The 19,796-nt window shown below is 35.5% G+C and overlaps 1 pseudogene; it reads left to right on the plus strand.

Annotated features, from left to right (window-relative positions):
- LOC113268773 (heterogeneous nuclear ribonucleoprotein D-like) overlaps positions 1–19,796 on the plus strand; it is a 158,393-nt pseudogene that overhangs the window by 137,991 nt on the left and 606 nt on the right.

The raw sequence follows: 19,796 nt of genomic DNA on the forward strand, positions 1-19,796 counted from the left end.
TAAGATAATGAGCTTAACATAGTTGACAATAATAATGGCTAGGATTTGAGTTTTTTTTTTTTTTTTTAAGATTTTATTTATTTGACAGAGAGAGACAGCCAGCGAGAGAGGGAACACAAGCAGGGGGAGTGGGAGAAGAGGAAGCAGGCTCACAGCGGAAGAGCCTGATGTGGGGCTCGAACCCAGATCGCCGGGATCACGCCCTGAGCTGAAGGCAGACGCCTAACCACTGTGCCACCCAGGCGCCCCTAGGATTTGAGTTTTAAAAGCGTATTTTCAGTTATATATATATATATGCAATATACTCAAAGATCTATATTGCATATATATTTTTAAAAGCATATTTTCAGTAATATATATATATGCAATATACTCAAAGATATATATATCTGAGTTTTAAAAGCATATTTTCAGTAATATATATATCTAGACCTAGATCTAGATCTAGATATCTCGCCAATCTGTACAAATACAAGTATTAGTTATAGAAAATTTCATTTTATTTTAAAGACATATAAGATGTGATGCTTTGAATTCTGAGCTGGGATAGCTGAAGGGCAGGTACAGCAAAGAATGCTGACTTTGCCTAGAAGGTTTATGCAGGGTCTCTCCAGCATGGTGCATCAGGGCTCCAAGAGGAAGTACTTCTAGAGAAGGTACTCCAGCAAACCCTGAAAGCTGCAGAGTAAAGTTGTGCTATACCCAGTATTCAGGGGCCATACTGTTTTTTTGGAACACTCCAGTCAACAATACGAATTGATTCTGTCTTCAACCATCCCAGTAGGAGCCAGATGTGTCAGAAAAAAAAAAATCTTAAAGTTGGATAATCTAGCTCCAAGTATTTCAACTCCATCTAGATAAGCTATCCTTAGCCATTCGAATCTTCCACCTGAGGCCCCAGACAATGTGGAGATAAGAAAAGCTATGCCTATTTTCCCTTTCTGAATCTTTGACTCACAGAGTCCTTAAGAATAATAAAGTGCTATAGGTCATGTGATTCGGGGGTGGTTTGTTACACAGAGATAGACACCAGAAATGGCAGAAAATAGCCAAATTGAGTGATATCAACCAAAGTAATGTTATATTACCCATCATAGAAGAATATATACAACTTAGAATTGCATGCACTCAATAGTATTTGCAAATCAAATATTTGCCTATTTAAAACAAAATCACCATATGCTGTCCCTTAACTCTGTGTAAATAGTATTGCTTTAAAAGATTACTATAATCCTTCAGCTAACCATTTTTCAAAAGTGATTAGTTTATATAACCATATAAAATTATTCCATTTCATAGTTTACTATTTATTCTTCCTTTGTATTGATCTTCAAAAATCCCCGGATGACAGACTTTAGATTTAAACTTAAGTATCTATTTTCTTTATAAAATCTATTTTCCCTTTTCTGCGTAATAACAATTTGAGAGAAAATTTCTGTTGTATTTTGATGTTACTTTGCATTTTCTTAAAAAGTATCTTAAGTAAACTACTTGGCCAAATTATAACACTATTAAAATGCATAAACATGCCTGATTTAATAAAACAGGTACCTTTATACACAAAATTTGTAAGTCTATTTAAAATTAGGGTCATTTCTCTACTGAGTCAATCAAATAGTTTCATAAATTGAAAACAGGGCAAGTAGAATCTGTGTGATAAATATTTGATAATAGTTTACAAATAATATTGTCCTGTTCGAATTTAATTTAAAGTATATTTTAGTAGGGAATACTAAAAGTGCCATAGTTTTTTGGGACAATTTCAATTTCAGGATCACTGTTTACGAGAAAGAAAAACACTTTTCAAAGTCTATCCTTACAAACCTAAATCTACAAAACTGTCCAAAGTCAATTGCTATCGAGGGTGAAATGAAAATCCAAACTAATTTGCCTTCTCATTCTTCTAAATTTTGACAGACTTGCACATGTGGCTGCTTAAATCTAAGGCTTCTACTGGCAAATTAGAACAAAAAGACCTGGGTTCGACAATTCAGTGCAGTCTCTCTTTAAAAATAAAAAATAAAAACCCATACACATAAAACTTATATTAAAAAGTCTAACAAGCCCCACGTATGGCTTTTTTTAAGTAATAATATTCTGAGAAATGAATATATGTTCGAAATACACATTAGAGAAATATTATAAAGTACTTTATTTAAATAATGTTAAAGATCTCAATAAAGCTTTAATAACTAAAATTAAAAGCTAAGTTCTGGCACTCTTCAAAAACATCCTGCTAAGAATGTAAAAGTTGAAATCTGCATCTAAAAAATTACTTAGGAACTAAATATTTAAATATTGGGTACTTGTTTTTATTGAAACTCCCATTAAAGAAACATGCACAGTGAATAAATAAAGGAAAACGGTCCCCTAGAGCTGTGTTGATATCATTTTTTTTCATATAAATTACTTCCTGGCGAGAGATTCTAGCTCCACATCAAAGAGCATGGAGGACAGTAAAGTGGAATGTGGAGGTCATCAACTAGGTCACTCTTCCAGATGGTAGTCAAATTGCTCTAGTTCTAACTTGGAGTTATTTTATTTTACTCTGAGTTATATGCTTCCTTTATTAAAAGATAGATCAACTAAAAGAATGAAATAATTATGTGTTAAACAGATAGAAACAAAACTGCAGAAAGCCCAAGCTGAAATCTAAACACTTACAAATGAGTTGTGGGTGTGTGTTTTCTAAACTGCATTGTTGTTTTTTTTTTCTTTTTTGACTCTTATTTTCTCAGAGTCTCAATTAACTTTCCACTCATATCCATCTACTCCTGCAATATTTTTCCAAAATTATTCCCTTATTTTACTTTTTTTTTCAAGTTTTCTTTTTCAGCAGATTTTTTTCTTGTAGTGAGGCCTATTGTGTAATTAACAGGGAAAAATTGTACGTCACCTTCAGCAGGCTCATGACCCACTAGAAGAATATGTGATCAAATTTAAGTCCATAGCTAGAATTTGGTTAAGGCCACAAGAATACATCTAAAGAAAGAAAAACAGAGAAAGAAAAATGTAAAATTGCAAGACAAACTAGAATAGAGTAGGATGAGTATAACGTGAAAATAAGATAAAACTGGAGCATCAGTTGTATTTGTAAATTTCTGAGTTCTGACAAATGTAAATATCTGCATTACCCAATTAAAATAGATTTCCATCATGCCTGAAAGCCCCCCCCAATTAACTTTCACCATATTGTACTTCAATTCACTATCCCTTTTCTTAAAATAGACAAAAACCTGTGAATGAATGGAATATACCTTATTGGTGGTTGTTCCCCAGCACAAAGGCATAGTATCTAGATGGTCAAGGTCTATCTGCAGGACGAATGGCCAGTGTGAGGCAGTCTAAACAAAAGGCAGATGATGTGAAAGATGACAGTGTAGTGACTTTTATAGAAAAAACATAAATTGAGATTGAATATACTATATATAAACAAATAACTTTTATATCCACAAAGAACATCATTACTTTTTGGTAATGTGTGGTTATAATTGAACTTTCCTCCCAATAACATCTCTAGAATAATGATTTATACCCTGGAATCAGTGCTTTTTTTTTTTTTTTTAAGATTTTATTTCTTTATTTGAGAGAGAGAGCACAAGCAGGAGGGAGGGACAAACAGACTTCCCACTGAGCAGGAAGCCTATTGTTGGGCTCCATCCCAGGACTCCAGGACCATGACCTGAGCCAAAGGCAGATGCTTAACCAACTGAGCCACTCAGGTGCCCCTGAAATCAATGTTTTAATATTAATCAAGTACAGTGTTAGTTGCACGTGACAGAGAAAAAATATTCCTAAATACTTATAAAAGGAAGGTAATTAGTAAATATATCCAAAAATTAAGAAAGAAATCATAGTAACGTTTAGAACTGACCAGAACACATGACTCAAAAGTCATTAAGATTTTCTTTTTCTTTTTTTTTTTTTAAGATTTTATTTATTTGACAGAGAGAGAGACAGCCAGCGAGAGAGGGAAACATACAAGCAGGGGGAGTGGGAGAGGAAGAAGCAGGCTCTCAGCAGAGGAGCCTGATGTGGGGCTCGATCCAAGAACGCTGGGATCACGCCCTGAGCCGAAGGCAGACGCTTAACGACTGAGCCACCCAGGTGACCCGAGATTTTCTTTTTTTTTTTTATCTCCTCCTCATCTCTCACTCTTCAAACTATCCTCTTCACTTAGTGTGAAAGAGGATGACTAACAGAATTTTAGGGATCATACTCTAATGTCTACACTATTAAAGAAAAAAAGAAGACTTCTTTATTCTGAGTCAGTTAAAAATACACTGAAGCCATGAACGGATAGAACAGATTTAAGGAAAAACTCATAATTATGCCATGGGCTCATAATAACTTTTTATTAGGCAGATTGCCATGATTATGGCAGAAAGAGAAGATTCCTTCAAGCTCACTTCTTCCAAATCATACCCGTGTAAGTTAAATTAGGGTTACTATGAGATTAAGTTATTCAGAAATCTTCCATTCTAATTACAATAGGATTTATTTGAGGAAAGAGCTCATTCCTAGTCACCATTGTAACTTAAAGATGACAGTATCTCTTCTTTAGAAAAGACAGCACTTTCCACCTGAGGGGAACAGTAAAAAGATACCACGGCAGGACCGGAGGTGAATGTTCTATAAAGAGTGCCTCTGGAAACTCATGTGGAACCAAGAGAGACAAAGGCTGTCCCTCAATAACAGACTAATAAGAAGGCAGGAAAAAATTCAGACCAGACCCGGTGAGATTTACGAAAAATAATTTTGTTAACAGATATGACCTCTATAAGGGTAACCAGAAGGTCCAATGCATGTTTAAAAAGACACATGACAAACCCAGGCATGGTACCAAAAATTTTAAGTAATTGTGTCATTGTGGGTTGGGGAAGTCACAGAATTTCTAACTCATAGTTTTAGCATTAAAGAGCATTCCTATTAACAAATTGAAAGGTGTCAGAGTGATGACCACCCAATGAACCTTTCTGTATTTACTGCATGTAAGTCCTCTATGGTCACCTCCACAATGATTCTGGGTTTGGCTATGCGATTTGATTTGCCCAACTGGACAAAACAAAGGTAGCACAAGCAGACACACAAAAAACCTCTCTTTCATCGGGGCTTCTTGTAATATTTCTAACATGGGAAGAAGTCCAGGCTAATAAGCTGTGGACATACAGCCCAGATAACAACCCACATCAACCACTTAATGGGCTGTGAGTCCATCCAACCTCAACTGAATGACCAGCCACATGAGTCCTTCCAGTAGAAACAACAGGGGAAACATCCAGTTGAGTCCAGCCCAAATTGTTGACCTGCACAATTGTGAGAAAAAAATATTGTTGGTGTTTTAAGCCTCTGGTTTTTGAGGTGTGTGTGTGTGTGTGTGTACAATTACAGATATATATCTGAAATAGAAACAGTACCTTGAAATGGGAGTGCTGCTGTAGCAAAAACCTACAATGTTGCTTTGTCTTTGTGACCATCAGCAGGTGATCAGCAGGTGATAAGCAGGGAAGGAGGAAAAGCAGGGAGAGGCCTCATGTCAAGCCTGGAGAAACTGTAAACAATTTTCTACTGTATTTATAAACATGGTGACAAACCTGCAGTGCAGGATGGGATATTGGTGACACTAGTGTATAGAGACAAAACAACTGACCAACATGAATGTATCCGGAAAGATAGTAACTGTACCTAATGAACTAGTGGATCTGGCTAGGGACATGTTCTAGCAGAATTTGCAAAATATCTTCTGGCTTCTTTTAGCTGGGTATGATAAGGTATGAGAACAAATAGAAGAGAGAAAAATGAATCATTTATATTGCAAGGTCAATTTGGAGGAAAAAGTGGAGGCGTCATGACTAGCTGGTTTGGAAAATAGAGCTTTCACATCTCAAGTCTCTGGATCTGGCAAAGATTCTGAAGCAATAAGTGGCCTCAAGGCAAAGATCAAAGCAAGGTTGTAGTAGTAAAGTCTTTTCTAAAGATCTCAGAAAGATTTAAGCTATGCCTAATAGATCTTATCAGCTTGACAAAAAATGGAATTCAAAAAATCATATGAATATTGTTACATAGTAGCCTGATGCCTCTAAGGTAGAGATAAGTCTGTCATGAAATTAATGTGACTTCTGGGGCAGGGAGTAAGCCTTCCAAAATGTCACAGGAAACTCACAAAATTATTTAAATAAGTGTACTATTCAAAACCCTGCCAGCTTGGTCTGAGAAGCAGGGGCTGAGAAAATTTGAAATTAAATGAGGTCTCTTGCTCCCGTTTATGAAACAGACACGGCAGGAGGGTTGCTTTTCTGCAAACATGGACCATTTCTTTTGAAAATGGAAGGGTAATCTAAAGGGTAGAGTCAAGAACTACAGAGAAAGCTGGGCCATGAAAGTACTCCTAGGGAGCAAAACTGGGGCCTAATCACAGACCATTCCCTGCTTCTAGAATAGGAAAACCAGAAACATGGGCCTGAATTTAACAATTTCTCTGAAAAAGCTCTTCCTCTCTATTGTTTTAAATGGGAGCACACATTAGTTTTCTATTGCTACATTATAAATTGCCACAAATTATTGCCTTAACAGAATACAAATTCATTATCTCATAATGTTTGTGGATCAGAAGTCTGGGTACCAGCAACTTATTAGTTCCCTGCTCAGGGTCTCATCAGGCTCAGTGCCAGGTGTTGGCCACACCCCATGATCTCTTCTGAGGCTCCAGTAACTTTTCCAAGGTCACTTTTGGCAGAATTCAGTTTCTGTGGTTGCAGGATGAAGGACCGCAGCTACTAGAGAACGCCTCTCATTCTCTGCCATATTGTTCTCTTTACAAACTGGTAGTTTGCTTCCTTCTAAAGCAAAAGGAACATGTCTCTGATGCTCTCCCTTCTTTTAAAAGACTCACCTGTTTAGGTCAGCCCCACTCAAGGTAATCACCCTTTTGATTAACTGAAAGTGAAGTGATTAATTAATCCTATGAGACATAGACCATCATATTCACAGGACCCATCCCCACTCAAAGAGAGGTAATTATTCTTGGCATGTATACCAGGAAGAGGGAATCTTGGGGGCACCTCAGAATTCTGTGGACCACAGCATGTAACCATTCTGAGAGTATAAACAGGCTGGATAACTTGTCCTTTTACTTCAGAGAACTCTGATTGAAGAGGAAGTACATCAGAAGAGCTTCATCTACATCCAGGCTTGATATGCTCACAAAACTACAGATTCTGAGCAGATGCCATGATTAGATAAGAATGTGGGGATCTTAGAAGTGAACCCTTGGATGTCAAGGGTTATGAATCATTGGGTCCAGTAACACACTGTGATGGACTGTTACCCCCAGGCATCATTCTTCTCTGTATCCATGAATTTAGGAGTTTCCCTTTCCATTGACATGGAATAGGTCTTGTTTTCACTAACATATCATCAGCAAATGTCACACAAACAGACATTTGGAAAGTGTGCTTCAAGCTAAAAAAAAATCAAAGAACTGTAAACTCATGTTGAACTCCTGATGCTAAGTTCATTTTCCAAAGCAATGTGGATTAGTGAGTCTGAATCATGTACTTCATTTCTAACTGAGGATTAACCAACATATATATATAATTATATATATATATATATATATAATTATTATATAATATATATATAAATGGGAGACATGCTTCTTTCTATTAGACAAGGAAATTAAAATTTTTAAATATATATGTGTATATATATATATATATATAGAGAGAGAGAGAGAGAGAGAGAGAGAGAGAGAGATGTTAGAAGAACCCTGTGCTGATTAGATTGGAATTGGAGGATTTTAATGTTTATCTATGGTTTTTAAAACCTACATACAGGTGGCAGGTGGGTGGGTAGATTGATAGATAAGATAGATATAAACACATGTCTACTAGAAGCAATGACAGTCCAGCAGCAACGAAAATACCAATACCCAGGTGTTTTCTAAATACCATATTCTACTCAGAGAAAACGAAGCTTCTTGGGAAAATTGATGATCCCAGGGGTGGAGCAGAGAAAGCATAAGATTATCCTGAAATATCTTGCTATGAAAGATGTAAAAAAGTGGCAAAGATTGATGCAAACAGACCTAAAGGTTACAGAAGACTGCTTGAATTTCTCATTGTAAAAAAAGGCAAATAGCTATTCTATTCATACACTACTCTAAAAACATTTACTGCCATGACAGAAAGAAAAATACTTCATATAAAATATTAATTAGGAAAAGAAAAATAAAGTCTAACCATATGACTGATTCTCAACATTTCAAAAGGCAAACATTGATAATGTGGACTATTACCAATGTTTGTTTTCAGCACCTTTTCAAAATGCATTTTTGGTCATAAGAACAATATATTGAAGAAAGTTTGTTATGTCTTTCAAATAAAATGTGAATGTGAATATATTATCTGTTTTTCTCAGAGACTATTTCAATATTTGATCTCAAAGATTATACTAGCTAAAGCTTACATAGTGCCGTTCAAAGCATCTCATGTACAATAATTTAATCCCAACACTAACCCTATTGATGAATACTATTTATTTCCACAACTGTAAAGATAAGGAAAGGGGACACGGGAACTTTTTCAAAACCATGCAGCTAGTTAAGGGTACAGCTGGGGTATGAGCCAAGGCAATTTCACTCCTGATGTTAGGTTCTTACCCATTACACCGTTCAGTCTTTAATTGTGATAATAATGTAGTAATGTCTTCCCTAAATACCCATTGCTGGCTACCTTTCCCCTGGATAAGGAAATACATGTACCTTTTAAAAATGAAGTGCTCCAGAATTCTCATTTATTTATCATGACCCAATTTGCTTCTCTAGCTATTAGGCATTTGGGGAATCCATTAAAGCTACTCTGTCATCTAAATAAATAAGTAAATAAATAAATAAGTACCTCCTAATAAGCAAAGGTTACTTCTGTTTTTCAAACACTACATAAATTAGTATTAACTGAACTTTTTAATGTCCCAAATCTGACTCAGTCAAAGGATGATTCATTAAATGAAATTATCACCTCGGTAACAATATTTATAAACCTAATACTTTAAAACAAGCTAAATCATATTATTTAATTGTATGTTCTTCCACCAAATGTTGAAAACTTCTAAAGACATTGTAATGCAGAATACAGTTTAAATTTCTTCATCAAATAAACAAAAACAGCTTTAAAATAATCAACATATTTCTGCCATTACTTTTTATATAAACTAAATATTCCAAATATATATTGCTGATCTTTCCATCACTGAAACTGAAACAGCTACAGTGTATATACTCCTGTATATACAATGCATATATGCACATGTATAAACAATATATACACACAGACAGTATATAAATGTCAGTGTGAGTTAAAATAACCACAAACCAGTGAACACCAACCAGCAATGTATATTTAATTTGGAAGTTTTTAGATAGGCACTTACAGTGATCGAGAACACAAAGATTCACAAGATTCTTACATGCTCTCTAATATACTCCTCTACTAAATAATTATCTTCTGAAAATGTTATCATAGGGTTCAAGCTCATGTATTATTTAAAAAGCAATCTTGTAAGTAATTCAACTGTTCAAAGCTAAAAACCTATTAGATAACAATACCAGGGGCACAGAGATCTTCCCCCCCACCCTGCCAAGGAAAACCAAAGATAACCAGAATGGTCCTTAGAAGGCAATGCTTATTCTAGTTAATAATAAAAACTATATTTATGAAAAATAAATAATTAATACCTCTTACTACCTTAAAATGTTATAATAATATTTAAAGTCATTTTTGGTAGATCAAACAAAATATTTTGCATCACTAAATACATTTTTGTTATTACATTATAAAAGAATTATCTAAAAACTCCGAATAAATACACTACGCCATCTTATTTCCATAGTACTCATACATATCTCATTCATAAAACATATTCCTTCTCTAAGCTTACTTTTGCTAAGGACAGTTTCCCATTTCCATTGTTTGAAATTTTGGAAACTACAAGAACATAATAACCAACAAAATTAAAATTAAAAATAAAACTATAGATTAAAAGTGAAAAGCACTCATTCTTTTTTAAATTATAGTTGATACACAATGTTACATTAGTTTCAGGCATACAGCATAGTGATATGACAGGTCTACATATTATGCTGTGCTCACCACAACTGTAGCCACCACACAAAACTGTTACAATATCATTGACTATAGATGATGAACAGTACTCATTTTAATAATTATATGTTTGCCTGTGCATGAATGTTTTCAGACAAACATCTGTAGAGTTTATTTTCTTGTTTTTGATATTTAAGAATATATCAGACAGTGCTAATGACTCTTTTGAGAGATCGATTCTTCCACCAAGCTCAACTACAAAATCTACATAAAATGCAAAAGAAAATATAACAGAAACACTGAAGATACTGGAAAACTGTTGAGGCAACAGAACTTTAGCAGAAAAAAACACAGACGTGAGAAATCTCTCATAAAGAACGCCATCATACTGCACCAATATTGTCCTGCAAGACATCTGCCGATTCCAGGCAAGTCTGAGGTTCTAGGTGTGGGCTGGGCACAGTGTAGATAGCTTTACATAGCTGAACAGAAAAAACTTAGAGATCTAAAGGCTGAAGATTCTAGTGAAACAAAAATGGAGAACTGAGCTCAAAATTATACCAGATGTTCTACCAAAATTGTTGCTGAATTTTCAAGCAGTATAGAGTAGGAGACTGAAAAGCGAGGCAGAGATTTTCCACTAAGTATACATGTCCAAAACAGAAATCTTCATGTCCCATACCCAACATGATCCATCCCCAGATTCTTTATCTCATTATATGTCAATCCTATTCATGCAACTGCTCAAGCCAAAACCCCTGGGAACATCCTGACTCTCTTTCTCATACTCCAGACAAAAACAGGATATCCTGTCATCTGCTTTCAGAATATATCCCATGTCTGATCATTTATCAACAGTTCCAGTGTCCTCATAATCCAAGCCACCACCATCACTTCTCCAACTTTCCAATAGCCCCCATTTGGTATTCTTACTTATAATTTATAGTGCATCCCCCTTATAATCTATTCTTCATTCATCAGTCTGAGTAATCATTTCAAAACACAGATTTGATGGTGTCTCTTCACCGCTTACAATCCTCCAAGTCTCACACTTCACATAAAATCAGAAATATTTACTATGTTCCAAAATGCCCTACATGATCTGGCCACCGGACTCTTTAGGCATCATTTTCTACTGTTCTCCCCCAGATGACCATATTCCAGCCACATCAGCACCTTGTCTTGAACTGAGCATATGCTACCTCTTAACAACAATTAATTCTTTCTAGAGAAGGTCTGTATATTTGTATTTGCATCATCAAGGACAGGTTCTGTATGTAAGCATTCACTAAACATTTAGTATTGAGGATGTTGCTGGCATACATTCTTTTGAGTTAGTTTCTATAGTTTATACAATTTAAGTTTACAAAATTTCTATTTTCCTTCTACAGTTAGACAGTATCCTCCCAAAAAGAATAATTCACTCAGACTTCTTCCTGAAAATTGATAATTTTCTCTTAAATCTCATATATTCTTTTTCTAAACTACATCCGATACTGGAATTCTATTATTAGGAAATCCTTCTATTAGTAGGAATTTTGTAGGAAATGCACTCTTTGGGTGACGATAGTCACCCAAATTAGTGATATAGAGTTAGTTTATGTACATTCAGAAAGGAAGAAAGCAATCACATTTACATCCATATTATACCCCATGTTTCAGAAAAGTAATCCAGTTAAGAATTCAACAGCCCTCATGACATTAAAAGGAAATGTTTGTACAATTACTGACTTTATGGTTCTTAGTTTTATCCTGAGGGAAGTCAATAGAGGAATAAAGGAAATATACTTCTAACTATATTGACTTTATATGAACATTTGTTTATTTAATTGCTAATATTGTTTAAACATACATTTCTTTTATCTTAAAGCACTGTTATCAACAACATATTGTTGATGAAATAATGGATTCATTCCATTTAATTTTCCTAAATAGGCTAATAAATGAACAATAAATTTATTACTCCTTTAGAGTTTCCTGCCTTCTCTCACATATATCTTTTTCTGTGGTCTATATCCATTGTCTTCCACCAAAAATATAATTCAATATTATGCCTGCTTCCACTTACCTTCATCTTAGTTGTTCCTAAGTATGGAACTAATTACAAGCTGCCCAATCTCTCTCTCCCTGATCACTGAGATGCCATCTGGATACAAGAATTTTCCATTTGCAAAAGTGTGAGGATTAGAGGTAGTGGTCTGCAATCCCTTACTTACCCAATATGTTAGAGCCAGAGTTTCTGCATAATACCTCTATCCTTTTCTTTATTCCTGTGTACCTTGTGAGCTAACTGTTTTATCCCTCAAAGGGCACTGCAGAGACGAGGAAGCTAAAAGAGAAGAAAAGGGTGAAGCCATACCTGTAGGCTGTAAAGGAAGAAGAGAAGAATGGAGCCACAAAGAAAAGGAAGAGTGTCTGCTTTGTTCTTGCTAGTCCAATATCTGGCAATTGGCCTGTGCTCTAGTTTTACCTTGATCTTTCTCTTCACTTTAGAAGAAATTACTAGAGTGTGTTGCTTAGGGTTGGACAAGCTGACTGACTCCCCTCAGTAACACTGAAGTTTCTCCTTCTTCCTCCAGTTACTGGCTATCTGAATAACCTCCCCTCCCACCTCCCTAAATTTCACATCTACAAATTCTGGAGATGAACCAACTTTATTTGCTGTAACTCTATTTGAGCTTAGACTCTGATTACAGGGCCCCTCTCCCAGGCATCTGAACTCAAACTCTATCTCCTACAATTCCTGCTGGTATATGGATAGAGCTCCCACTCCCACCCTTTGTCCCCACCTTGGGTTGCATTTCTCTACTTCCAGGCTAATATAAGACTGGCACACTCTATAACAAAGCCACCTTGACAACAATAGAGCTGAATATTGAGACTGAATTCTAAATCCAGCATATCCACTAAGAAAATATAAGGGTACTGATCTGGGAGGACTAGGACCCTGAGACATGGGGTTGAGAAATTGGTATCTATCTATCTATCTATCTATCTATCTATCTATCTATCTATTTGAAAACCTTGAAATCCCAGGTTTCCTTCACTCACAGAACCTTCAGATGTGGCTTACTCCTTTATCTTTAAAGATAACATGCTTCATTCAGACTAGACTCTAGCCATAAGATCAGTAACTAGAATTGTCACTACACAGCCTGACAAAAGGCAATAACAGCTAAAGGAGGAAGAATACTATATCTTCAATGATCTGTAGGATTTAGTCCACATATACTATCTGGACGAGGAAAAGAATGGATCTGGTCGGAGCTAGAACAAAAGGTGCAGAACATAAAGTTGGCAAATATTATTAATATGTTAGCAATCTTCTGTATTAAGAGAGTAACAATATCAGCCTATCAAATGACTATGATTTGGGAGAGTGCCTTGAAAACACTTTGGGTGAGAGGGGTACTGGCATTATCAGAAAAAAAGTGGTGGATGTTCTTGGTAGGATATATACAATCATAGATTTGACCATCTGGATAGCAAAAAGCATGACATAAAGGAGACAATAATGATGCTTAACCATCAGAAGCAGACTGTTTGCAATTCTTGTAAAGAATATCAATATGTGAGTAGTGGACAGATGAATGAGTCCTTAGAAATCCCTGGGATGGTCAAGAGAACATGGATTCCCTTGAGATAAAAATAAATAAGTAACCAAAAAAAGGAACTGCTTAATCTATACAAAAGAGAAGAGCTTATAACTGGCAGTCACCCTGGCTTAAAGTCACAAACTTTAAGCCAATTCAGATCTGAACCAGTTGAACCACAACTTGAATTGACTGACTAAAGAAGTATCCAGGACCCCAGGAGAAGGACCAGGCAAAGTTATGGCAAATATACACTGTAATGATTCCCTCAGTCCTCCCCCAAAAAGGGACTTATGGTGGTTTTCTAGAATGACTTTACTCACAACATGGGAACACCCAAACATTTCAAGGAATTCGGTTTTACCAATATAAAGACTCTGGGTCCCTAAAAAACAAAGCTTCCATGAAGTAACACAACAAATGCACAAATGAACATAAAACTCTAGATCTGCTGCCCCATCACTTTTGCCTCTTTGTCAAGGAACCACTAACCCAATCCTCAGGAATTAATGCTCTGGCTACAGAATGCAGCAAGGGAGGCAAGAACTGTGAAATATCTGAGATTTTTACCTTCCTTATAAAACAAGTTGTTATCCTGACACAGTTTCATAGATGTTAGAAAGGAACATTAGACTTCTGGGTCAGAGACAAAGGACACTGTTACTCAGGGCACAGTAGGCACCTTAACTTTCACGTTAACCTCAGTTCCTTCTACCTGCCATCCCACCAGGCAATATGAAAAGGCCCATCTGATGTCCTGAATGCCGAGGGCTTGGATTATAGCCAAAGAACCTCAAGCTTGGAAAGCTCCAGTCTTTTAAACTGGGGTGCTTGCAACCCTACCTCACTGTTGCCATGGAAAGACAGATTATTAAGAAAGAGACTGGTCAGTAAACCCATGGGTCCTCTGCCCTAGAGTGAGACACTATCTGTATATTCCAACACTTTGTTGTATAATCATCCTTGAAAAGATAGTATACAACTTAATATAAGCCATTCAAAAATGAAAGAGACTCATGGAGAATTATCTCCCAGCAACACCTAATCCTCATTTCTATACCAAATCACTACTGGTAGAATTTTCCCTTATGTGTATACTCTCTGCTGCTCTGATTCTGATTTCACTGACAGGGCTGAAACCAAATCAGTTTGAAATGTCTTATGTGGCATTTAACTAAAGCTATTATCAACAGGACCCTTACACCAAAATGATAACTTACACTATTAACTTCAATCTTGTACCCCACACTCTCAGCTGAATAAAACCTATAAACCATTAGCATTTAGCTAAGAAAGCTATGCTTTCTTACTTGGTTCTTCTTTCTACTTAGTTCAAAACATCAATTCAGAAACAGCAGGTTATATTAAAGATCGCTCAGACTCCACATTGGACTACAAGTAAGGCAGTTCAACCAATTGAGCCTGACCTGCCTGGATGCCTTCCATGACTTTAAACACTTAAAGGGCTCATGACTAACCCTCAGATACAAGACACTATTTTTTCAGAGGTATGGAAATTAGTGCCTGGTTCCCTATACAAGAAATACAATCCCAATGACACACAAGGTACTCCTGGAAAGAAAGGGTTATTTACCATTATTGGGGACCCTTAAGTGGGACTACTTCCATTCCCAGTCATTTCATAGAGAAATATCACCTTGCTGTTGGCATGAACAAAAAGGACATACTGGAATAACTTTCTTCGGGCAGTTTCTCCAAAAACAGATGAGATTCAACAATTCCAAGTGAACTAGGAACCATATGGTCTACCAGTTGTCTGGATGCACTTTGGACACACTATCAATCTTTGCCCCACAGGTCAAACTTGAGGAACTTCAAATAAAACTTTTGGGTGTTGTTGTGGTTATTGTAATGTCCCCATTTCCATAGGAGAGTAAAACATTTTTATTTACAAAACAATTAGAAAAGCTTAATCTTTAGTAATTTGTAGTTTTTAAATGTTAATTGAAGTGCTAAACATACATTTTATGTCTCTTTCACATGTAGCAAAAATTGCAGATTACCAAAAATTCACATATGAATTAGTCTGTTTATAAAGTAATATTTTAAAATTAACATAAATACTTATTTTTCTACATATATTATGTAGTAATTAAAATGACAACTTGGGTAATATTAGAGCTCTGATTTAATTGAGGGATGTTTGGCTGATTACAAACAGTGTATTCATTTTATAAAAATGAAATTCTAATTAGTGTTGGCTTCCTGTCAAAATCAGTAATTAAGAAAGTTGTCAAAGTCAATCCTATTATTCATCTAGATAATGAAATTATTTAAACATCAAACATAAATGTTCTATTAGCTTGAGGAGTATAATTGTTGTTAACATTGCTCATAGGACTTAATAAACGTATCACATCAGCTACGTTATCTACCTAAATACCTGTACACAGATGCTTGTGATTAAGAATTTGTGAAGCTTTGTAAGATTAAGTGTGTGACTGAGATTGTTTTACAAATAATATTTAACTTTCTTGAGTTGGTACATGTGATATGAAAATATGGCTCTATATTTTTCTGAAAGTGAACCAGAATACTTTTTTATGATCTGCAAAAATAAACTGCACTTATTTAAAGTGTTCAATTTTATGATTTCTGGTATCTATATCCATGAACTCATTATCCATTACTAAACATATCCATCAATCCTGAAAGTTTTCTCCTGCCTATTTAATTCCTCCTTCCAGTCCTTCCCCATCCAAACCCTTTTCCAGGCAACCACTAATCTGTTTTTATTTCTCATTATATATTTGACTGAATTTTATATGAATACAATTATAGAGTAAGATTTTTGTCAGGATTCTTTTGTAATAATTATTTTGAGATTCATCCGTGTTGCGTTATTAGTAATCCATTCCTTTTTACTGCTAAGTAGTATTCCATTATATAGCTCTACCATAGTTTGTCAATCCATTCATCTCTTTTGGACATTTGGGTTGTTTTCAGGTTTTAGCTATTAAAAAGATGCTATGAATACCCATGCACAAGTCTTTGTATTGGGACATATGCTTGTATTTGGCTTGGATAAATACCTAGAAATACACAGATGATGGTAAGTCTATATTTTATGTTAAATTTTTTTTTTCAAACTTCTAAACTTTTTTTCCTAAATGGAAAAACATGTACCATTTTATATTCCTACCCATAGGATATAAGAGTTTCAGTTCCCGCATATCATTGCATATGCTTGGTCTGAACAGGTTTTTTGTCTGTTTTTACTATTCTAATATGTAGGTAGTGGTATCATATTGTAATTTTAATTTACATTCCCCTAATGACTAATGATTTTGAACACCTTTCATGGACTTGTTTGCCATCTGTGCATTTTCTTTAGTGAGTTATCTGCTGAAATGTCTTGCTTACTTTTTATTGATGTCTGCTTTTTCATTACTGAGTTTTGAGAATTCTCTGTACATTTTGGGTAGAAGTCTTTCATCAGGTATGTGATTTTCAAATATCTTCTTCCAGTCTTTCTTTTAATTCTCTTAATTAAAAAAAATAAAATATCTCTTGAAAGACATTCTTATTTTTTAACAAGTTCAATTTATATATATTTTTAAATAAATTGTACTTTGGCATATACATAAGACACAAAGATTTTCTCTGATTTTTTTTTATTTTTAGAATTTAAAAATGTGTAACTTATTTTCATGTTGATGATACATTTTGAGTTATTTTTATTTTACTGACCATGGTATGCATTTAAGATTCTGTCTTTTTTCTTCATTTTGATATACAAATGGCCCAACACCTTTGTTTTAAAAGGTTATTCTCCCTATGTATCCTTTCTCTATGTACATTCTCTCTCTCTCTCTTTCTGTATATATCCACACACATATATCCACACACATCTCTAAACTGTCTATTCTCTTCCATTCATTTGTTAATCTTTTTTATATATCTTTATGTCAGTTCCATATTGACATGAAAAATAGTTTTATAATAAATCTTAAAATTAGACACTGTGAAACCTCAAAATGTTTGTTTTCAAAGTCATTTTGTTTATATTAGAACCTGTGAATTCCTAAATAAAATTTAAAATCATGGGTATTGAGGAGGGCACGTATTGCATGGAGCACTGGGTGTTATATGCAAACAATGAATCATGGAACACTACATCAAAAACTAATGATGTACTGCATGGTGACTAACATAACATAATAAAAAATGTTAAAAAAAAAATCAGCGGGGCACCTGGGTGGCTCAGTTGTTAAGCACATGCCTTTTGGTTCAGTCATGATCCCAGGGTCCTGGAATCAAGCCCCACATCAGCCTTCCTGCTCAGCAGGAGGCCTGCTTCTCCCTCTCCCACTCCCCTGCTTGTGCTCCCTCTCTTGCTGTCTCTCTCTCTCTCTGTCAAGTAAATAAAATCTTTAAAAAATAATAAAATAAAATTTAAAATCAGCTTATCATACTTTTTCTCTATTGTAAATAGTATCTTTTAAATTTTATTTTGGGGCTATCTATTGATAATATATAGAAATAGAAATTTTATATATTGTTCTTACACCTAAAAACAATATTCTTCTCAACTATAAGTTCTAGCAGATTTTTTGTTGGATTCCATTGAATTTTCTACTTGGGCAAGGACGTATTCTGTAAAAACTATTATACTTCTTCCTTTCTAGCCAGAATGCTTTTGTTTTTATTTTTCTCTTATTGCATTTGACAGCCCTTCAAATTCAATATTGAATAAAAGCAATAAAAGCAGACATTCTTCCTTTTTTTCCTGATCTTTAAAGTATTTAGTCTTAATCGTTACACATGATATTAGTGTTAAGTTTTTCACAGAGGCCCTTTGTCAAGTTGAGGAAGTTCCCTTGTGTTCTATTTGTTGAGAGTTTTTACTAGGAATGGCTTTTAGATTTGTCTATTTTCTAAAGATTGATTGATTGATTGATTGATCGATTTTGAGAGAAAGAGCCTGCAAGCAGGGGGAGGAGCAGAGGGAGAAAGGGAGGGAGAGAAAGAATCTCAAGCAGACTCTCCACCAGTGCTTAGCGCGACCCTGGGCTCAATCTCACAACCCTGGGATCATGACCTCAGCCAAAATCAATTGTCGGACACCCAAATGACTGAGCCCCCCAGGCGCCCCTAGATTTGTCTATTTTCTATGTTGTTGGACTTACTGTCATAAAATTGTTTATTATATTCCCTTATTAACATTTAATCTCCATAAAATCTTCTCATTTCTGCTATTTGTCATGTGTGTCTTTGTTTTTCTCTTTGTCTCCCTAGAGATCTGTCATTGTTATTGATCTTCTGAAAGAATCAACTTTCCCATCACCATTTTAAAATCCTGCTCCATACAAGGCTCCACTATCTCCTGCTGCTGTGACCCCCGAGTGCACACCAGCACCTCAGGGGACAGCCCCGCCACCACAGGGTACTTGAAGGAGTACAGCAACACAGAGGAATTCACAGAGGGATCCAAGAACAATGAGAGCACGAATCAGCGGATGACAGTACAATGTTTATTGGAGGCTTGAGCTGGGATACAAGTAAGAAAGTTCTGATTGAATATTTGTCTTTATTTGGGGAAGTTGTAGACTGTACAATTAAAACAGATCCAGTGACTAGAAGACCAAGAGGATTTGGATTTGTGTTTCTCAAAGATGCTGCTAGTGTTGATAAGGTTTTGAAACTGAAGGAACACAAACTGGATGGCACATTGATAGAACCCAAAAGGGCCAAAGCTTTAAAAGTGAAAGAACCCCCTGAAAAGTTTTTTGTGGGTGGAGTTAGACCAGATAGTTCTGAAGAACAAATTAAAGGATATTTTGGAGCCTTTGAAGAGATTGAAAATATTGAACTCCATGGATACAAAAACAAACGAAAGAAGAGGATTTTGTTTTATCATATATAGAGACGAAGAGCCAATAAAGAAATTATTAGAAAGCAGGTATCATTGGGGCACCTGGGTGGCTCAGGTGGTTAAGCATCTGCCTTTGGCTCAAGTCATGATCCCAGGGTCTTGGGATCGAGCCTCACTTTGGGCTCCCTGATCATCAGGGAGTCTGTGTCTCCCTCTTCCTGTTTCCCCCTTCCCCTGCTCATGCTCTCTCCAGCTCATTCTCTCTTA

This window comes from Ursus arctos, unplaced genomic scaffold (assembly GCF_023065955.2).
Source record: "Ursus arctos isolate Adak ecotype North America unplaced genomic scaffold, UrsArc2.0 scaffold_2, whole genome shotgun sequence".
Taxonomy (NCBI): Eukaryota; Metazoa; Chordata; class Mammalia; order Carnivora; family Ursidae; genus Ursus; species Ursus arctos.